A 16,106-nucleotide genomic window follows, 5' to 3' on the forward strand; every position below is an offset into this window, starting at 1 on the left:
CACCCCCACCCCTACCCCTGCAACCACTGATCGTTTTTACTGTCTCCATAGTTGTGCCTTTTCAAGATGTCATAGAGCCAGATCATACGGAATGCATGTCGCCTCTTCAGATTGGCCTCTTTGATTTAGTAACATGCATTTCAAGTTCTTCCATGGCTTTTCATGGCTTGATAACACATTTCTTTTTTTTTTCTTTTAAATGTTTATTTATTTGAGAAGGGAATGGGGAGGGCAGGGAGGGACAGAGAGAGGGAGAGAGAGAATCCCAAGCAGGCTCCAGGCTGCCAACGCAGAGTCTGAGGCAGGGTTCAAACTCACAAACCATGAGATCATGACCTGAGCTGAAACGAAGAGTCAGACGCTCAACTGACTGAGCCACCCATGTGTGTGCCCCCACAGCACATTTCTTTTTTAGTGCTAAATAATATTCTGTTATCTGGATGCACCACAGTGTGCATCATCTACTAAAAGACATCTTCATTGCTTCCAGGGCGCCTGGGTGGCTCAGTCGGTTAAGCGGCCGACTTCGGCTCAGGTCATGATCTCACAGTTCGTGGGTTCGAGCCCCGCGTCGGGCTCTGTGCTGACAGCTCAGAGCCTGGACCTGTTTCGGATTCTGTGTCTCCCCCTCTCTCTGCCCCTCCCCCACTCGTGCTCTGTCTCTCAAAAATGAATACATGTAAAAAAAAAATTTTTTTTTTTTTCTTAAAAAAGACATCTCGGTTGCTTCCAACTTTTGGCAATTGTGAATAAAGCTGCTATGAACATCCGTGGGCAGAATTTGGTTTGGACAAAAGTTTTTACTTCTCCTGGTTTTTTTCTTTTGTTTGTTTGTTTTGTTTTTTAAGCCTGGAGATGGAGGTGGTTGTTTGGAGGCTGGCCTGAGAGCCATGTAGCAGAGAGGTCAGGGCTGGATGGGGTCCTCTAGGATTAGAAGGAGGAGGAGGAGGAGGACGACGACTAATGCAGCAGTTCTGTTCCTAGCATCAGTCTGGCACAGAGGTCTGGTGAACCAGGGTCACTAGCAAGTTCACGTGTGCTGCCTGATTAGTTAAGCTCCAATAACGGCCCTCATTGCAAACCAGTAGATGCTGGGTGCTGTGACAGGTGCTTTATCCATGGCGGTGTCCAAAACAGTGTTCTTAGAGTTTTTGGTCTTTTTACCTTCACACAGCTGCAAGGAATGTATTTTATCATACAAATGCACTCATGTAAATGAAACAGGTGACCCCAAATACTCTGATATCTTCTAATCTAGATCTTTTTTTTTTTTGGAAAACATTTTAATGTTTATTTATTTTTGAGAGTGAGAGAGAGAGAGAGAGAGACAGAGTGCGAGCGGGGCAGGGGGCAGAGAGAGAGGGAGACGCAGAATTGGAAGCAGGCTCCAGGCTCTGAGCTGTCAGCACAGAGCCCGATGCAGGACTCGAACTCACAAACTGCCAGATGGTGACCTGAGCTGAAATCAGACGCTTAACCGACTGAGCCACCCAGGTGCCCTGATTTCATTTTTTTTAAATGCCGGTCATGACATTGACTTCCTGGCACGACATGGAATTTTATTGACAATGCAGCATTGGGCAAGCCACTGAACCTCTGTGAGCCACCAGGCAGGCCTTCAAATGTTGTTCTGAGTGGTAAGTGAGATAAGGTATGTGAAAAGTTTAACACCAGATCTTTAACATTGATAAGGGCCCAAACCAGAGTTGAACCTGGAGCCAGGTTCTCCTTCCCACAATTCCAAGCTGCCTCTCAGAAGCCAAACTTGCCGGGTGTGGCTTCCCAAGGCTGTGCTACTGGTTACAGCTCAGTCATTTGGGTAGAGGCCAGGTTCGCCACTCCTGGAAAATATAAGAAGCTGTCCTCATGCTCTCCTGGACCAGTGACAATCTTCTCTCTCCCTCTCCATTGCTCAACTTATTTTATTTTGTACTATTTTTAAGTGATCTCTACACTCATCATGAGGCTCGAACCCACAGCCCCGAGACCAACGGCCACCTGCTTCACCGACTGAGCCAGCCAGCGTTCCTCCATTGTCCACTTTAACTCAACGTCCACTTGCTGGGCACTAACAGGACACGTGGCTATTCCCTCTTTCTCTTCCTCAGCCTGGAACTCTCCAGAGACTGCCTGGTGCCCTCCTTACTTCATTCAGATTGCTCCTAAAATGTCACCTCCACAGAACCATCCCTAAATCCCTAATCCAAACAAGAATCAATATCCCTATCTAGGGTAACCCCTTTTCCCTGCTTTAGTTTTCTTCACGGTTTGTGACTACGTGACAAATTATACATCATGTTGGGTTATCCATTAACTCTTCATCTTCACTAAAACATAAACTCCAGGAGAGCAGGAACTTGGAGGATTGGTTCCCTGCTCTATGCCCAAAACCTAGAACAGCGGGGCACAGAGTAGGTGCTCAATGGATATTTGCCGAATCAACAAAGGACACTGGACCGAAGCTGGGGAGGCAGGGGGCCAGGCTGGGGGCCATGGGGAGCTGTGTGGGTGGACCTTGTGACAAATACACTCAGCCAAGTACAAACCAAGTGCCTGGAAGCACAGAGGAGGCAGAAATCACCTCTAACTCTGGATCAGGGAGGGGGCTGAGGGACCGCAGAGGTTGGGTGGAACCTCAAAGATGTAGCTGTACGGAGAGAGAGTGTCTGTGTAGAGGCAAAGGCAAGGACAAAGTCAGGGTAGAAAGGCGGGTGGGGCAGAGACCAATCTGCGGGGGCAGTAGCTGTGGGTTCACGGATGATGGGCAGGTGGGAAGAGGCTAGAGCAGGATGTAGAGGGCTTTGAATGCCAGGCTGAAAAGTTTGGCATTTATAACTCTCTGACAGTGTCCTAAGAAGATCCACCCATGTATCTATATCTATATATCTATATCTACACACATATGTGGAGCACATTTATATATGCACACACCATGAGAACCTATTAGAACATAAAATTCAGGGGCACTGGGTAGCTCAGTCGGTTGAGCCACTGACTTTGGTCTTGGCTCAGGTCATGATCCCAGGGTCACGGGATCGAGCCCCCCGTTGGGCTCAGCGCTGAGCATGAAGCCTGCTAAAGATTCTGTCTCCCTCTCTCTGCGCCCCCCTCCCCTGCTCACATGCTCTCTCTCTCTTTCAAAAAAAAAATCAATAATATTTATAGATATGTAAAATTTTAAATTAAATTTAAAAATTAAATAAATTAAATATTAAATATTAAATTAACTATCAATTAAAATTAAATATACAACGCAAAATAATATATACTTTTTATTTTTTTATATATAATTTTGGGATGTTTAAGTTGTTTTTTATGTAATCTCTACCCTCTAATGTGGGGCTGGGACTAGGATCCCAAGATCAAGAGTCAAGGGTCGCATGCTCTACTGACTGAGACACTATATATATATATATATATATATATATATATACACACACACTTGTGTATAGTGTATATATATTTATATGCATATAGTTACATATGTACTTTATATATATTTTTTATATATATAAATATAAATATATAACTATATATATATATTTAAAAATTATGTTTTAATAAATTCCCACGGTTCACAGTTCGGGCATAAAAGACTTTACGATGAAGATCTCCCTCCAGTTCCTGCCCTCCCCCGCCTCATCCCCTCCCCAAGGAAGTCCCGCAGAAGCAATCAATGTCACTGTACTTTGTGTTGTCCCAGCAAATGCGCGTTTGCACCAGGCCGCGCTTGCGAAGCGGCTGTGTGGGGTGTGGACGGACGGGTTCCTGCCTCGGGTCCATCAGTAGGACGCCCGGCCTCATTCACCGCTGCCAGGTGGCCCTTCCCCCTTCTCCAGCCCGGAAGCTCTGAGTGCTCCACCCTCTGACAGGTAGATTTGCTTGAGCCCGCCCACTCCGGTCTCTTGAGCCAATCGAACACGATATGCAAATCGAGTCTCATAGCGCTACAACCAATGGTGGCGGAGGTGCAACAACCGGTTCCCCCGGGCTCCCCTTCTGACTCTGCGCGAAGTCTGTAAAAATTCCTTTCAGGGGCAGAAAGAAGTTGGCAAATGCGGGAGCTGGAGAAATGAGGACGGGGACGTGAAGGGAATGCTGAGGTGGGAGGACACTGAAGCTTGAAGGACTGCTGGAGGTCATCCCGCCTGGCCCCCGGGCTGACCCTCTCCCTGCCTCCGCGCCCGTCCTGCCAGGTGCTCACACCGTCTCTGGTGAAGTCACTACCGGCAGGCGCCGCCAGGCTGAAGCGAAAACCGGATGTGGCTTCTGCAGAAACCGACCCGAGGTCTGGGCGTGGGGCGAAAACCCCAGAGAGAATCCGAAGCAGCCTCAAATCCTGCCTCTACCTCTTGTTAGCTGTGTGACTTTGGGCAATCGGCGCCCCCTTCCTAAGGCCTCGGTTTTGCCACCTGGAAAATGGGAATAATAACACTACCCTCCTAGCTCCGATGCTGGGATCGATGGGCTAGTCAGATGAAAACGCCACAGACTTCGATCTCTGCAAGCTACAGTACTTGATAATTAAAAGGCGATCACTTTGAAGTTAGATACACCAGGTGACCCGTTCCCGGTGTTCCCAACTATTTGTGGTGTGATCTTAGGCAGATCACTTTACCTCTCTGACTCTTGCTTTCTTCAACTCTTAAGTAAAACACTTCAATGGCTGTTGTTGGGATTAAATGTGTCAAGGTTTATAGGGCACTTGGCACAGGGCCAAGCCACATGTGCCTAGAACCGTAGGTCCTCCTGGAACCTCAGTCTCATCGTCTGTATTCTGGATACAACAATAATGTCTTCCCTGCCTGCCCCACAGGATAGTCATGAGCCTTAAATGTCTTGCGACACAGTTTATAAATAGGAAAACATTATACCAATGTTAATTAGTGATATGCAAGGCAGTCAGCACACTGGAAAGAGCGTGATGTTGGCCCTGACTCTGCCTTTTATTCTCTGTGTGACCTTGGACATGTTATTTTTTTCTGTCCAAGGGTCAATTTCCTCTCTTGTAATATACCAAGGATATAGGGCCATTGTGGACATTGACAAAATGGTGTGTGGAAAATGCCTCCTTTATGCCCAGCACATGACAGATTTTAATAAACAGTACCTATTATTACCATCAAGTTTTTCTTTAAATATCCCTAGATTCTATTTTCAGAACCGAGGGATTGAGAGAAGGGCAAGACTTGCTTCTCACTGTACATCCTCCCGTATCTTTTGACTTGTCTTATGGGAACGTGTTATTTTTCTAAGACGTAACATTTAAATTGAAAATGGAAATACAATTAATTATGTAACTATAAGTAATACAAATCAAAACATAGTAAAATTTAAAACTAATTTTATATTACTTTCAATTTTTATAGTTTATTTATTAAAAAAAATTTCAATCTTTATTTGTTTTTGAGAGAGAGACAGAGTATGAGCAGGGGAGGAGCAGAGAGAGGGGGAGACACAGAATCTGAAGGAGGTTCCAGGCTCTGAGCTGGCAGCACAGAGCCCGAAGCAGGGCTTGAACTGATGAATTGTGAGATCATGACCTGAGCTGAAGTCGGACGCTCCAAGGGCCAGATGCTTAACCGACTGAGCCACCCAGGCGCCCCTAAAACTCATGTTTAATCTCATGGGTAGAGAGGCCTTGTCCGGGGTAAGAAGCAGCCCAAATTCAAAGAATAGCCTAGTGTCCACAAATGCCAGAGTTTACCACGGAGAGGCAGAGTCCTGCTTTTTTTCTAAGTTCAATGGGAAAATTTCCAAACCCCAACAGGGGGTCACCTCTGCAAGGACTGACCGCCCATCGGTGTAAACATTCTCGAAGCCACTGTGAAGTCATTTTCTATGGAAGGAGATGACCGGGACTAGGAAGACTGGGCTGGATTTCTTTCACCATCAGAGGTATTCAGGACTCAGGGTGAGTCACTCCTGCCCAGAGGGCTTGCCCTCCAACCCCAATAAGGATGAACACCTCATTCCACAGTATTAGTGTTCCCCCGGCCCCCAGGCCTTACATGGGTATCAGCGAGCCATGGGCCGTCCAGCCAATCCACCACCCCCAGGTTCCTCCAACTGTCCCGAGATGCCTCTGGTCTTGGACAGCCTTTCTGTTCTTCCTCGTCTGGAGGCCAAGTCCTGAACTGACCGACACCACTCTAGTCTGGAAGCTCCCATTCAGCTGGAGGAAGGCAGGAAGGAAGAACACCAAGGCCCAAGGCCACCTTCCCTCCAGTGTCCGCTGTTACATCTTTACTGTGTATGGCAGTGACCTTGCAGTTCAGATTCTGTTTCTCAGACTGTTCGTCAAGGCAGCAGAGAGGGCACAGACTTTTACCTGCTTCCCCGTGGTAGGGACACGTGCCACTTTCGCTCACATCTCATTGGCCAGAAGCAGTTGGGGGCCCCGACCCAGTGAAAGGGTGTGGGCCAGTGCTGGGGAGTGACTGGAATATTCGGTGAATGTTGCTTTGTCTGCCACAATCTTTCTGCTCAGCCTTTAGGCCAATAGTAGTTAAGAAAAAAAAATTTTTTTTTAATTTTTTTTTTTTTTAATTTTTTTTTCAACGTTTATTTATTTTTGGGACAGAGAGAGACAGAGCATGAACGGGGGAGGGGCAGAGAGAGAGGGAGACACAGAATCGGAAACAAGCTCCAGACCCTGAGCCATCAGCCCAGAGTCCGACGCGGGGCTCGAACTCACGGACCGCAAGATCGTGACCTGGCTGAAGTCGGACGCTCAACCGACTGCGCCACCCAGGCGCCCCTAAAAAAATTTTTTTAACGTTTATTTTTGAGACAGAGAGAGACAGAGCATGAATGGGGGAGGGTCAGACAGAGGGAGACACAGAATCTGAAACAGGCTCCAGGCTCTGAGCTGTCAGCACAGAGCCCGACGCAGGGCTCGAACTCATGGACCACGAGATCATGACCTGAGCCGAGGTCGGCCGCTTAAGACTGAGCCACCCAGGCGTCCCCAACATCAATTAACTTTAGAACCAGGGGACGTTAGGGTGGAAGGGACCCCGGGAGTCATCTCATCCAGCGACTTCTGAAAGTAGAAACATATCAGAACCTTTGGGTCGATGTCAAAAATGCAGAGTCCTTGGTTCTACCCCAGAACTACTGCCTCAGAACAGTCGAAGGTGGTGCCAGGGAATCTACATTTTTAACAAGCTTACCGGGGAATTCTCCAGTCTCCGTGTGGGGTGACACACGGTGGACAGGAGCACCCTCTCTGATCACACGGGCTTCCAAGAAATGGGCCCCCCGCCTGAGTCGCTGCAAGGAGGCCTCACAGAACAGTCCGCAAAGCTGGGGTTTCTGCAAAGAGGTAGGAAATGTGGTTGGGAGTGCTCTCTGGACTCCTGCACACCCCACGGAACTGAAAGCAGGGTCTCGAAGAGATGTGGGCACATCCCTTTTTGTAGCCGCGAGATTCACATTAGCCAAAAAGGTGGAAGCCGTCCCGTGCCTTAAAGACGAAGGACATTCTGACCCCGGGCGATAGCACGGATGAACCTGGGAGACAGACGTTCTACTTAGTGAACTATGCCACTCACAAGGGGACAAATACTCTATGATTCCACTTACGTGAGGTACTTCGACGAGTCGACTTCAGAGAGACAGAAAATGAGATGCTGCCTGCCAGGGGCTACAGGGCAGGGCAAATGGGGCGTCAGTGTTCAAAGGGGACAGAGTTTGTTTTGCAGGTGGAAGAAAGTTCTGGAGATGGATGGTGGTGACGGCTGTACACAGCATGAACGTGCTTAAGGCCGCAGAACTATTCATTGAAGATGGCTAAACTGGTAAATTTTAGGTTATGTGTATTTCACCACCATTAAAAATTAACTAATTAGGGGCGCCCGGGTAGCTCTGTCTGTTAAGCGTCTAAATTGGGCTCGGGTCGGGGGTGCCTGGGTGGCTCAGTCGTTTGAGCGTCCGACTTCGGCTCAGGTCGTGATCCCATGGTCCGTGAGTTCGAGCCCCGCGTCGGGCTCTGTGCTGACAGCTCAGAGCCTGGAGCCTGCTTCGGATTCTGTGTCTCCCTCTCTCTCCTCCCCTCTGCTGGCACTGCATCTCTCTTTCTCTCTCAAAAATAAATAAACATCAAAATTTTTTAAATTAATTAATTAATTACAAAGAGTGGTCCTTTAAAAAATTTTTTTTTAATTGCTTATTTATTTTTGGGAGAGAGGGAGAGAGGGTGAGCAGGCAAGGGGCAGAGAGAGACACAGAATCCAAAGCAGGCTCCAGGCTCCGAGCTGTCAGCACAGAGCCTGACATGGGGCTCAAACCCTCAAACTGTGAGATCATGACCTGAGCCAAAGTCAGATGCTTAACCGACTGAGCCACCCAGGTGCCCCAAAGTGACAGCTTCATTTCAAATCCTAGCTCTGCCACTCCTGAGCTGTGTGAACTTGGGCAAGTTTCTTTGCCTTTCTGTGTCTCAGTTTCCTCACTTATAAAAATGAAAATAGTAGGGGGCACACGGGTGGCTCAGTCGGTCAAGTGTCCGACTTCAGCTCAGATCATGATCTCACAGTTGGTGAGTTTGAGCCCCGCGTCGGGCTCTGTGCTGACGGTGCAGAGCCTGCTCAGGATTCTCTCTCTCCCTCTCTCTCTCTCTGCCCCTCCCCTGCTCTCTCTCTCTCTGTCACAAAATAAACTTAAAAAAATAAAATGAAATGAAAATAGTAACGGCACCCAGGCCAGTAGAAGTCTGGTGAGGTTTCGATGCCTCCAGTAACGCACTCAGAACAGTGGCTAGAGCCAAATATGCTCTCACCAGTGTTGCCTAGTATTATTTTCATACTAGTCACTTGGAGCCAGAAAAAGACACTAACGAGCCCTTCTCCTCTAGCTTCTCAGTCTCTTTCCCTAACTTCCAGCAACCTAAAGAGACAGAACTGTCCCTGCGTGAAGGCACAGAGTGGGCTCGTGGAAAAGATGGGTGTCACAGCCACGCAGGGCGAGGCTTCCCCTCAGCCCCTCCAAAAGTGCCGCTGTGCAACTTCGGGCCGATTCACTTACCTCCCTGTGCCAGCATTTCCTCATCCAAGAAACGGGTGAACTACTCCACCTCCCAGGTAGACGTGAGGATTCAGAGAAAGGACAGAAGCACACGGGTCCGGCCCCCCGCAGGCTCCCCACACACATCCGTCCCTTCCTTGTGCCATTGAGCCGCGGCCAGGGGCCAGCGCAGCGCGCGCCCTCAGTCCCCAGGCTGTGGCTGCTTTGCAAAGGACCCGAGGAGCGTAGTCGCCGAGGACCGCTGCTTCGGTCCATGTGACCAGGATGAGGGTCATTAACGAAAGGCCACCAGCCCTCCAAGGCGTTGGGAAGAGCTTCTGCCTTCCTTTCAGGGCCTCAGATGGGGGTCAAGACATGCTCAGGGTGATAAATAAAGAGGAAGCAAACACAAAACCAAAGTGTTGCCTCTGAGATGAAAATACATTGCTAAACGCTAACCTCAAGGACTGATGTACAGAAACCACATGTCGGGGATGCTCTGGAATGTCCCAAGCTCCGATGGTTTGAGAGAGGCAGGCTGGGCTGGGGTCCAGGAAGCAGGACCAGGACTACCACCCCCCTCACCCCCCCACCACCCCACCCCCGAGGCAGCCCTGCCGGGTACCCTGGCACCTTCATGTCCAGGGTTCCGTGGTCTCTCACACCCCACCTCCCATGGCCTGAGCCATCCATACGCCGCCCCCTGTGGCCACCCACTGGCCGTTCCTGTCTCTGCTGCCTCCTCTGTAGGGCCCTTCCATCCACCTGGAGAGCCCTTGCCGCCCCCCCCCCCCCCCTTAGCCTCAGGAACCTCGACTCATCCTTCAAAGCTGTGTTTAGACACGACCTCTGCTGGGAACCCTTGGCTGAGCCCACCCCACCCCCCAGACCCTCGTAACCCCTACGGTCTCGTCTATCACTACAATTCTACGAGGAATATCGGGTATCCGTGTATTTGCTTCTCATCCCTAAGCTGCAAACCCTTAAGGGCGGTATACCGTTAAGGATGTGGATTTGGAGCCAGACTGCCCTGGTTTGAATCCGGCTTCCCAGCTGTGTGACCTTGGGGGAATGAATGAATCTCCTATACTTCAGCATCCCCTCCCCCCCCCCCCCCCCCCCCCCCCCCAGGTAACAGAGTCTGCCTGATGGGGATTCTGTCAGTTGCTGAGTATGTCTATCTCAATTATGCATTCTGGAACGAGGGAAATAACCACGGGATGGGTTTGGGGGACCCGTTCGGCCAAGTGTCAGACAGACCTGAGCTGACGCTCCTTTGATCGCCCGACCTCTCCAAAAGCCCTTGCTCTGACCCGGCGGGGCCATCGTGATATTCTGGGTCTCTCATAGTTCATGTCAGTTCAGAGTCAGAAAAGTCTGATTATGTCCTTTCCCTAATGCACAGTCGTCCGTATAAAAGGCTGGAGTGCCCTTGGGGAAGAGTGGGAGAAAGAGTTAGAAAGTAACTTGTTTTTGTTTTTTTTTTTTTTTTAATCTGTCCCTCTTTTCTCCCTCTTTTTTCACTGAGCCCCCTTTGAAATTCTTGGGCTTGTTACTTTATTTCTTTTTTACTTTCCATTCGATACATGTGTGGCATGCCCCTTTTTCTTTTGAGTCCTAAATTGGCTAAACTTCTTTTCCTGCCAGAGAAATGGCAAGCCCAATTTTAACTGTCTCGTGTTGCTTTTCTTTTTTTTACACTGATCTTTTCTGTTAATTTTTGAAATTTAAATTCCAGTGTAATTAACATCCAGTGTTATATGAGTTTCACTTGTGTAATATAGTGATTCAACACTTCCAAACAATACTCGGTGCTCAGCAGGACAAGTGTACTCTTAACCCCCTTCGCCTCTTTCACTCACCTCCCACCCACCGCCCTTCTGGTAACCATCAGTTTGTTTCTATAGTTCAGAGTCTGTATTTCAGTCTGTCTCTCTTTCTCTTTGTTTCGTTCCTTAAATTCCACACGAGTGAAATCATTGGTCTTTCTCTGACTTCTTTCACTTAGCATTATGTTTTCTACCTCCATCCATGTCTTCGCAAATGGCAAGATGTCATTCTTTTTCTTGGCCAAGTAATATTCCGTTGCATAGACATCCCGCCTCTTCTTTGTTGATCTATCAATGGACACTTGGGCTGCTCCCATAGTTTGGCTATTGTAAATAATGCTGCTATAAGCACGGGGGTGAAGACTTTATGCTTTCCTTCTTCCTTGGTTCCCATTCGCCTTCCCCAAACATGCATGAACCTTGTAAAGTTTCTTTTAAGGATTTCTTGCAAGGGTTTTGATTTTCAAAACCGAAATCTTGCTCTGCTTACTGCTTTGAGATCTGCCTCTCTGCATTGCTGCTATGCACGTCTTCTTACTCTTTGTCGATGCTCCAGCGTCCCTGGCATGGATCCGTGACGTTTTGTCACCAACTCTTGATAGTACTGACCTTTCTAATAATCTGTGATGGGTGTCAGGTGGTATCTCACTGCTTTCATCGCTGTTCACGAAGGCACGTCTGTGTCCTTAACATTCTGCTCCGTGCCTGCCACACCAGGGATTTCAGTCTGTACCTTCAAAGGGATGAACGAATTAGTCTCGAGAGCCCCCCTCCTGAGGTCGAGTTTGACTCCTGGGGAGGAGAGGCACAGCCACGAGTGAGCAAAAAACGGAAGAGCCGATTCGCTAAAGCCTCAGAACGACACCGGCCGGGGCGCCTGGGTGGCTCAGTCGGTTAAGCGTCCCACTCTTGGTGTCGACTCGGGTCATGATCTCGCGGTCCGTGAGTTCGAGCCCCCCATCGGGCTGTGCTCTGACAGTGCAGAGCCTGCTTGGGATTCTCTGTCTCTCCCCTCCCCCCTCCCCCCACTATCTCTGCCCCTCCCCCGCTCGTACTCTCTGTCTCTCTCAAAATAAATAAATAGACTTAAAAAGAAGAAACAGAAGAAGGCGGCCAAGGGGAGTTCCCTAGGGACTCCCAGACATAGCTGGAGGGAATGTAAAGGAGGGGATGTTCCCACAGAGCCAGGGAGAGCCACTGGGTTGCAGACGGGTGTCTGTGTTCATCTAGAAAAAAGGGCTGCGCTGAGATATGGGAAGACCCTGGCAGGAGCTGCCAGCCAGAATCCCCGGAGGCAGAGACTTGAATATCAAAGGGGAACAAAATTCCTGCTGCCAGGTGGTTGGGCCAAACGGACCTTGCTCACATGTTATTTTAGTGATGATTATTAGAATTTGGGGGGCGCCTGGGTGGCTCAGTCGGTTAAGGGTCCAACTTCGGCTCAGGTCACGATCTCACGGTTCTTGAGTTCGAGCCCTGCGTTGGGCTCTGTGCTGACAGCTCAGAGCCTGGAGCCTGTTTCAGAACCTGTGTCTCCCTCTCTCTCTCTGACCCTCCCCCATTCATGCTCTGTCTCTCTCTGTCTCAAAAGTAAATAAACGTTAAAAAAAAATTAAAAAAAAAAAAGGGTTTGGGATAAAATGAGAGCCACATGCCTCTGAACTATCCCGGCCAAAAATCTCCCGGTGGGGTTTGCACAGAACCACTGGCTGGCAAGGGTCTGAGGGATGCTTTTCTGCCGGCAGCCTCAGTTTCCTCATCTGTACAGTGGGGACAATAACGGTGCCCATCTCACTGCCCAGCATGTAGAAAGCACTCGGCAAACACCGGCGTTAACTGACTTTCTCACGGGCTTGGGACTAATGGGGGCCAGGGCATGGTCAGGGAGAGGCAGCCGGGCCTTCCTATGACCTCCCTTTTCTGGTTCCCGGAGGACTCTCTTGTGCTTGTAACTTGGGTCCCTACATACCCTCATTCAGTCAGTCAACAAACTCCTAAAGCAGCACCGAGGACACAGCCCCTACCCTCAAGGGGTCTGCAGGCACTGAGGTGAGGCTGTGATGAGGGAAAGACAGACCTCCACCCCCCCACCTCCCCGCACACACATCCTCTCCTTGCTATCCCTTCCAGCTCTGTTTGAGCCTTGCTTTTTTCCCTACAAAATGAGACTCACAGGGTTGTTTTCATGTTCAAGGGAGAAGAGGGATTGATGGGAAAGAACTTTCTAGACTGCCAAGCGCATCTAAACAGATGGCCAGGACTATATTAGGAAAGCGGAGACCCATTCATGGAGTGATGCTAATGGTCAGTGGGTTCCAGGGCAGCGTAAAAACCTCCAGTTTTAAGAAGGTTTCAAATAAAGGAATGATGCTCTTAGCCCATCCTTTGAGTAGGAAGAGACATGGGGGCAGTTGGTAGGGGAGGGATGGGCTGAAATTTGGTTGCTTACCTTGCTTTCTAGACGGCCAGGACCTGAGCTACGGGAGGGTGGAGCACAGAAGCAGATGAAATCCAATGGCTGTCTTCCCCTCACCTAGCCGCCCAGAGGTCAAGGTGCTGAAGGGGTGGGGACACCAAGCTCAAAGTCCCACTGCCTGGGTGTCTCAGTCGGTTAAGCGCCCCCGACTTCGGCTCAGGTCATGATCTCGTGGTTTGTGGGTTTGAGCCCCGCATCGGGCTCTGTACTGACAGCTCGGAGCCTGGAGCCTGCTTCAGATTCTGTGTCTCCCTCTCTCTCTGCCCCTCCCCTGCTTGGGCTCTGTCTCTCTGTCTCTGTCTCTCTCTCTCTCAAAAATAAGTAAACCTTAAAAAAATTTTTTTTAAATCTTGCTGCTTCAGCAAGGGGACAGTATTGGTTAGGGGGCAAGCAATGTTGCTGTAACAGTGTGGAAAATATCGTTGCTTCAATGACACCGAGACAAGTCTCTCCCTCACGTGACAGTCCAGGGAGGTGGTCCAGAGCTGGTGTGGCAACTCCCCAGGGCTGGGCTTCCATTTTGTAGCTGTCTTCCCTCTTATCCGTATGCCTTCTGCCACAAAACTGCAATTCACTTGTCATTCCAGGCAGAGGGAGAAGAGAAAGAGAGAGAGGGCTGACACATTCCTCTCCTATTAAGGACATGGGGTGGCCAGCCTCCAAGATTGTCCCCGATGATCCCTGCCCTGCCCCTCCCCCCCATATTCGTGCCCCCGTGTTGTCCCTTCCCACACTGAACAGGGATGACTGCATGACCGATAGGGTATTTGGGAAAAGACCGAGTGTGACTTCTGAGGCTAGGTCATAAAAGACATTGGAGTTTCCACCTTGTTCTCTCTTGGGTCACGCACTCTGGGGGAAGCCAGCCGCCATGTCACGAGAACACTCATGCCCTGCGGAGAGGTCCATACAATGAGCAGAGGCCTCCCACCAGCAGCCAGCGCGAACCTGCCCGCCACGTGAAGCAGCCACCTTGGAAGCAGACCTTCCGGCCACAGCCCAGCCTTCAGATAATCGCAGACCCAGCGGACTTCTTGACAGCGACTTCGTGAGAGACACTGAGCCAGAGCCACCCAGCTAAGCCCTTCCTCAACTCCTGACCCACTGGAACTGGGTGAGACCCTAAATGCCTACTTTTGTTTTACGCTGCTAAGTTGTGGGAAATCTGCTACTCGACATTGGGTAACTAATCCAGGTCACCCTCAGAAGGCACGCTCATCAGAGTCATTCACATCTATTGGCCTCAACCCAGCCACATGACCACGTGTAGCTGCAAGGGAGTCTGGGAAATACGGTCTTCGGTTGGGCGGCTAGGTGCCGGGCTAAAACTTCAATGACTCGGGTCCTCAACTCGATCACATCTGCAAAGTCCCTTTTGCCAGATAAGGTAATATGATCACAGGTTCCAGGTATTAGGATGTGGACACCTTCGGGGGCCATTATCCTGTCTGCCACAACTCAGTAGCTTGTACATGCATGTTCACAGCAGCTTTATCCATAGTAGCCACAACAAAAAAAAATGGCCAAATATCCTTCTAATGGACGAATGGTTCCGAAAACTGTAGTACATCCACACCATGGACTACTACTTGGCAATAAAAAGAAATGAGCCATAAATACACACAACTCGGTTAAACCTCAGGAAAATTAGTCTGAGTGGAAAAAAAAAATTTCAAGAGGTTACGCGTCGTGTGACTCCATTTACACGACGCCTGTGAGCAAACATCATTACGGAGGTGGGGCCCAGAAGCTACAAGGGGGCAGCGAGGGTCGCTCTATATAAAGGCGCATCTCACGGTGGTTAAGTGTCTTGATTACGGTGGTGGTTCCATGAAGCTCCCCACGTGATAAAATTGTGTAAAGCTCCCCCACGCACCAGCACACGAGTGCACGTATCACTGGTAAAATCCAGATAAGCTCTGTGGATCCCTCTCATGTTGATTTCCTGGTTTTGATGTTGTACGATAGTTACGCAAGATGTTACCATGGGGGATGTTGGGGGAATCTATAATTAGTTCAAAAATTAAAAGTTGGGGCGCCTGGGTGGCTCAGTCAGCTGAGCGTCCGACTTCGGCTCAGGTCGTGATCTCGCAGTCCTTGAGTTCAAGCCCTGCGTCGGGCTCTGTGCGGACAGCTCAGAGCCTGGAGCCTGCTTTGGGTTCTGTGTCTCCCACTCTCTCTGTTCCTCCCCTGCTCGCGCTTTGTCTCTCTCTGTCTCTCAACGATAAATAAACATTGAAAAAAAAATTTTTTTAATTACAAGTTAAGGGGCACCTGGGTGGCTCCGTCGGTTAGGCGTCCGACTCCTGGTCTGGACTCAGGTCACGATCTCATGATTCATGAATTTGAGCCCTGTGTTGGGCCCTGCACTGACAGCGTGAGACCTGGCTTAGGATTCTGTCTCTTCCTCTCTCTCCATCCCTTCCCCAGCCATGGTCTCTCTCTCTCTCAAAATAAATAAATAAACTTAAAAAAAAAAAAGTAAAAAAAAAAAAAAAAAAAAAAAAAAAAAAAGCAGGGTGGGGGGCACCTGGCTGGCTTGGTGGAACGTGAAACTCTCGATCTCCAGGTTGTGAGTTCGAGCCCCACGTTCGGTATAGAGATTACTTAAGAAAAAAAAAATGCTGGACTCCCAGCCTGGAGACCTGGATCCTGGGTTGTAGTTCTGGTTCTTTCCTTAACTCGACTTAAGTCGACGGCAAATCCCTGGCCACCACTAGGACTCTACCAGCCCACCTGTGAAACGGGGGTTTTGGCTTGTGTCACAGGTTTTCACAGTTTGATGTTTCACGGCG

The 16,106-nt window shown here is 49.4% G+C and overlaps 1 long non-coding RNA gene across 1 annotated transcript; it reads right to left on the bottom strand.

The window, feature by feature from the left end:
• Positions 1-847: 847 nt before the first annotated feature.
• On the bottom strand, positions 848-5,241 carry LOC123590505. The gene is made up of 2 exons (XR_006708805.1): positions 3,689-5,241; positions 848-1,174 (listed from the first exon to the last, which is right to left on the bottom strand). It is a non-coding gene; the product is annotated as an uncharacterized LOC123590505 (long non-coding RNA).
• Between the last annotated feature and the right edge of the window lie 10,865 nt (positions 5,242-16,106).

This window comes from Leopardus geoffroyi, chromosome B4 (assembly GCF_018350155.1).
Source record: "Leopardus geoffroyi isolate Oge1 chromosome B4, O.geoffroyi_Oge1_pat1.0, whole genome shotgun sequence".
Lineage (NCBI taxonomy): Eukaryota > Metazoa > Chordata > Mammalia > Carnivora > Felidae > Leopardus > Leopardus geoffroyi.